We start from the raw sequence: 6,634 nt of genomic DNA, 5'->3' as shown, positions 1-6,634 counted from the left end.
CAAAATAAATGTTGAAGCCCACGTATCAATAATCACGTCAAATCTTAATGCTAATTAATTTTGTTTGCATTAAGCAGCTCCCTAATAAATGAGGAAGTCAAAAGACACAGTTTCACAAATATAGAAAAGACGCTGTTAATTCTGGTCAAAGGATAATACATAAGAAAAGGAAAAGACACCAGTTCAAAAGATTTTATTGACATTGTTTCAAAATTTTAATTAAGGAAAGAGAAATGACACCGTTTCAAAATTGTAATCTTAAAACCAAAAGAAACGTAATAAACATCTTTAACTGTCCAGTATAAAGAGGAGTAATTCCATTGCATGTGCAGATTTGCTTCTGCTCCGATGACTATTAGTTATTTATCCAATAGAATGTAACAATTAAGTTCACCAAACATTTGATACAAGAGCTTCTGATGTTAAGGAGATTGAGAAAAGATATAACATTATGACATGGGATTCCTGTTGAAGCTCCCACTAGAGAAATTGCCATCAACTGATCTCAATCGCTTTGATTTCTACTTATTTCGCATAATAAGGTAATAACATGTGTTTCCTGTTAGTTTTTTTCTCTCTTCTTATTTTATTTCCTTTTGGTCCTCTTTTTTCTTTTTATCACTTTCTTATATGGTTATTAAGGTACATAGAGAAAAAGAAAGCAGTTGGGAAACAAAATAATAATCTATTGATTGCTTGATCATTAGAATTGTAGTGTTGGGTAGAAGACTTTTGATTGCTTCAGTAACTGTTCACCGTATGTTTTTCATTTCTTCTCTGCTTTTGATCATTAGAATGGGGAGATCATTTAATTAGGAGATGTAATTAAAGTGGGCAAATTCGGAACTTGTGTTGCCACTTTTTTTTTCTCTTTATGTGATATATTTCTTCATGCTTTCTTTTATTTGAAATGAAGCTTTTGAAAAACTAAAATTATATTATCGAATTTTAGAAATCTAATATTACTATTGGAAATGAAAATCTTCTTTTATATCTTTTTTTAAGGAAAATATAATAATAAAATTACAATTCATCTAGCCTTTATTCTCATATAATATTTTACAATTGCAATTTCAACGATATTTGCAATTCTTTTTTGCATATACATGAAAAGTTTTATCTTATTTGTTTTTACAAAACTAATGCACCGCGCGAAGCGCGGATATATTTCCTAGTTAATATATAGAACTTAAACGAGTATTAATTAATACGTGGAGATTCATATAAGCGAATCAATATATATTATAAAGCTAGGCATAGACAATCTTATGTGGCACCTCTCTATGGCCTTCATTGACATTTATCTTTTTTTTCTTTTTTTTTTGACTTTTTCCTTTTTTTTCCCCTGCTATATTAAAAGAATCTCAAAAGTCACTCCTTTAATTAACTCTCTTAGTTATATCTTAATTATGTTAAATATTGCACGTTGAACTCTCTATAACATTTTGTCAGTTTTTATCTATAATTACGTACATGCTGTAACGGTAAAACTAATATTAGTGAGGACAATAAAGATTTGTAAAGGCAATAAAGAATTAAAGTAACGAGGAGGACAGTGAAGAGTCATTGCAAGGAATAAGGATCGGAGTCCTCTTCAGTCTTCACAAAGATAAAAGCTGCTTCTTAACATTCTACTGCTGTAAATTTGTGTCTTTCAACTTTTTCTTTCTTTTGTAATTTGAATTTGCAATATGTGATTTATACTTTGTCCGTCATCTAAATGTCTATGTGTTTCCTGAAAATTTTTAAGGGAGTGTGAAAATATCCAGGTGTTCGGTTTCCTTGAAAGCTTAAATCAGACATATTTTGACATTTCTAATGGTGAATGCTATATTTTTTTGAGAGCAATATCTAGACATAGAAGCTTATTTGTACGCCTAATATGATAATGTTATTGCATGAATTGTTCCAGTGAGTGCGACACCTACAAAAATCGAGAAATCATAGGTATATATCTATTATATTTTTTAGCACTTTATTCTCATAAAGTTGTGCTCGGAGAGTGTTTGTATGAAACCTTTTTTTGTTAAGTTTGTGAAATTTTTAGCACATTTTAGTTGAGAAGTTGTATTTATGTATCTTATAGATGCATCTTGTAGTTTTAGTTTTTGATTTACAATTCAAGTGAAGGAGTATATGTAATTATGTTCCTCTCGGTGATATCGGGGAAGTAACTTTTGTTATCTTGAAATATTTATCATAAAAATAAATGATATTCATGCATCTTTATTGAAAGTATATTGTAGATTTCATTAATTTTTTGCAAAATCTGAAAATTTATTATCAAATAAGAATATTGTATGATTTGTAGAATTTCCTGGAGATATATATTAGGAAAATGATCCAATCGAGGATTTTTTATTAAAAACGAATCATAAATGGCCTACATAAAGAAAAGTGTGAATAATGAATTTTACTTCTCTCTCTCTCTCATTTTGAGAAATGATGAGTCCTACGTATAGTTTGCTTTGAAATAGAGCAATCCTTATGAATGAATAGCCAATTTTTAAATTTGTTTCTTAATTATTTGTTACTGGTTATATTTTCTATTCTTGAAATTAAGATTATATTATAGAAATATTAATTACATAAATATAAAACTAAATTATGTGTTGAGCATTTGTCTTTAAAGTTTTAAAAACTGATATTTCTCTTAGTTTTTTTTATCTGATATTTTATTTTGCAAATTCAATTCTATAAATGCAAAAGAAGAGAAAAGGATGATACATAAGATTTTATAAGAATATAAAATTAAAGTATTGACTTTTTTATATTTATTATGCATGAAACTAATATTATATCATAAGATTACAAAATTATTACAAAATACATAAAAACTATGTTGTTTTGGGTTTCTAATTCAGTTCTTATATGGAATATACTATTTATTTTATAGTTCACTATTTTTAAAATTAAATGTTTAATTATGATAATATAGTCGATAAGATATAGGATATTATTTAGTTTTGGCAAATGGCACAACAAGTTAACGGATCAGAGGAACAACTGATAGTATTGCAGTTAAGGAATGTAATGAGATAAAAATGATCAAAATTAAAGATGAGTATTTTTATTACAAAAATTATAACAATAACTATTTAATTATAATAGAACCTTTTTTAAAAGACCGCGCGAAGCGCGGATACATTCACTAGTACAAGAATAAGAAACACACCCCAATAAGAAGGGAAGTAAAACAACATGCACATCAGATTCTTACCTCAAGTTCAAGTGAACCCAAAGTAAGTACTTCAAGTGTAGTCAAGCTAAGAAGAAGCTTTTCCAAAGTTAATCTTTCGGTGGGCATTGAAGAATTCTTAACCTCGAGATATAAATATGTCAATTTTCTGCAATTCATAAAGCAATTTAGGTCAAGAATACAGGGACTCTCACAAATATGCAAGGACATCAACCCAGCTGAAGCAATGTTGAGGTATTGAATACCATTACAGTGCCTCAAGGTCAGATTGACAAGAAACGGGACATTTATAAGACAAATTTCGGTAGTTGACACAAAGGTTACTTTTATCAGATAAAGCGTTGTAAGACTTTGAAAGCCAAGAAAAGATTTTGGTGGTTTGAGAACACGAGTTTCAATTCTGTCAGGGTTGGAATATATATATTTCTACTATATAGAAAAGCGAGTTTGGGGTATGATCGTCGTCCGTTTGGGACGACCAAGGGTAAAAGAGTCAATTTGTAAACATATCAGCATAGGACAGTTGTACATTGTGCAGTAACAACATCGGGTTCACTAAAAAACCAGACAACTTTAATTTAACTTCACCCCTCACTATTCAATAACTCCAGTACAATGTCACTATCAAGTTTAGAGCTTTGCTTCATTCAATGCCACGTGCGTGAAATGTGTACATTTCTAAACATGTGGGTCCTACTTTATTCTTTGCCTTAGGAAGATTATCAGAAAAGATGTAAAATTAGCATTTATGCCCAATTCAATTTCTTTTTTTCTTTCATAAGTATGACATCAAATTAATACTTCTGTTTTTGCTACATCCAATTAAAGTTAAACAACGAGTATTCACTAAAATTTTAAAGATAGCAGTTTTTTTATTTAAACGGAAAATATATTTGAACTTTGTGTCATTTAAACCTTTAAGATTTGATCTAAATATATGAATTAATATAAGTTTGATTTATTTCTAAAAATTAATGAATCAAAGATTGATAAAAAGAATAAATATATTAACCAATATTAAAAAAAAAAGTGTGGGCCCCAACTAAACACCAACCAATATTAAAAAAAAAAAATTAAAAAAAGTGGAACCACCATCTCCAAACTCACGGAAAAAAGTGGACCCCATATTCACAAAATCAAGCAATATTAAAAAAAATGAATCCCATATTTAAAAAAAACAATGTCAAAAAAAAAAGTGCATCCCATATTAAAAAAATCAAACAATATTTATGTAATTTCTAAAGTATCTCATTAAATCAATAATGATGGATTAAAAAAATGGACCCCATATTAACAAAATCAAGCAATATTAAAAAAAAAACCCATATTAAAAAAACAAACAATGTCAAAAAAATAAAAGTGCATCTCATATTAAAAAATCAAAACAATATTTATGTAATTTTCAAAGTATCTCATTAAATCAATAATGATGGATTCATTGTCACATGTGTATCAATCCATTAGTGGGAGCAAATGAAATTATTATACAGCAACATACTTAAAATACTTATATATTAAAATAAGATAGAATTTAATTACTTTTTCATTTTTTCCTTATTCTAATAAATGTGAAAAGAGATTAATGTCATAAAAGAAAAAATAATATTAAATGGAGATCAAATAATTAATAAGGTAAATTAGTGAAATTATAATTCTAATTGACGTTTCCTTAAAAAATCGTGCAAAAGAAAACATGACAAGTAAAATGAGTTAAACCAAAAATATTTACCGAAAATTTAAAAATATTAGTTCTTCATTTAAATAGAAAATCAAATTTCTATTTGTTTCATTTTAAACATGTAGAATTAATATAATAATTTGAATTAGAATTATTCAAATCAAAATTTGATAAATGAAATTATTGCATAGCAAAAAATATGGACCCCATATTATTGTTTTTCTTCAAAAGTTTTAGTAGGCAAATGCATACAATTTTCTTTCTTTTCTTATATTAGCCTGGGATCTAATCTAGCTATTTAATTATTGTATTTGCTATTCCGACATGTCATTTATTTGTTATGATTACTAAAATAAATATACTTAAAATATTTATATTTTAAAATAAGATAGAATTTAATTACTTTTTCATTTTTATTCTTACACTAATAAATGTGAAAAGAGGTTAATATCAAATGGAGATCAAATAATGAATAAGATAAATTAGTCAAATTATAATTCTAATTCACGTTTCCTTAAAAAGCCAAACAAAAGACAACATGACAAGTAAAATATACTAAACCAAGAATAATTATCAAAAATTAAAAAATAGCATTTCTTCGTTTAAATAGAAAATCAATTTTTACTTTGTTTCGTTTCAAACATGTAAAATTAATTTAATAATTTGAATTAGAATTATCCAAATCAAAATTTGATAAAAAAAATAATAAGTATTTTACACCTTTAAATTAATCGAATTAAAATTGAAAGTATCAATTGATGCTTAAATATTGCTATTGTTTTATCTCAAAGAGAGGAAAATAGTTTTCTTTTAAACAAGTCTTCTCTTTTAAAAAGTATTAATAACTTTTCGTACCAAACACAAATATAATAAAGTTTTAGATACGGAGCACAAAACCCATGTTTCGTCTATATATATATATATATATATATATATATATATATATATATATATATATCACTATCCAAATACAACTACATATACATAGATACACTATAATCTAAAGTGTTGGGCCTGTGCGCAGCACGGGCATAGACCATCTAGTGTTCTATAAACATAACAGATGAGACCATTATGACAGATTGTTCCCAACCATATCCAATACATAGAGATATAAAGCACAAATATACACACACAAAAGGAAAGTGAAGAATCTAGTCACAGATTCATTCCATTATATACATATATATATATATATATATATATATATATATATATATATATATATATATATATATCACAGATTCATTCCATTATATATACATACTCATACGATGATATAAGAGTTCACATTATTCTAACAACTAATCCAATAAGAGTTTAAGACTAATACCCTTCTTCCCCTTTACCAAAAAAAAAAACTTGAAGGGGAGAAGAAACAATAGAGAGATTCTTGAAGAAAGCTAATTAAAATGAAAGATCTTTATGATCTTCATTTTTCTCTTCAGCTCGATTATCTTCTTCTTTGATTGTCTCAAGCTTTGGAGAATGAGAAATCTTCGTTGGGAAAACAAGAAGTGGTGGTGCAACTTCAATCCATGGCTTCATATTCACCATCTTGTTAGCCATTCTCACACTATAATATGGCAAACCGGGGATATAAAATTCAACAAAGGTAGACATAATGTACTCTCTTTTTCTCCTTAAAAAGAAGGCAGAGAGAGAATAATAATAAATTTAAAACGAACTTTAAATTAGAGCTTGCTGATATGTTTTTAGGAAGAAAAAAAAATGTTTTGAGGGCTTAAGGAGGAGAA

This window comes from Lycium barbarum, chromosome 6, assembly GCF_019175385.1.
Source record: "Lycium barbarum isolate Lr01 chromosome 6, ASM1917538v2, whole genome shotgun sequence".
Lineage (NCBI taxonomy): Eukaryota > Viridiplantae > Streptophyta > Magnoliopsida > Solanales > Solanaceae > Lycium > Lycium barbarum.
Note: the sequence above shows the minus strand (reverse complement) of the source record.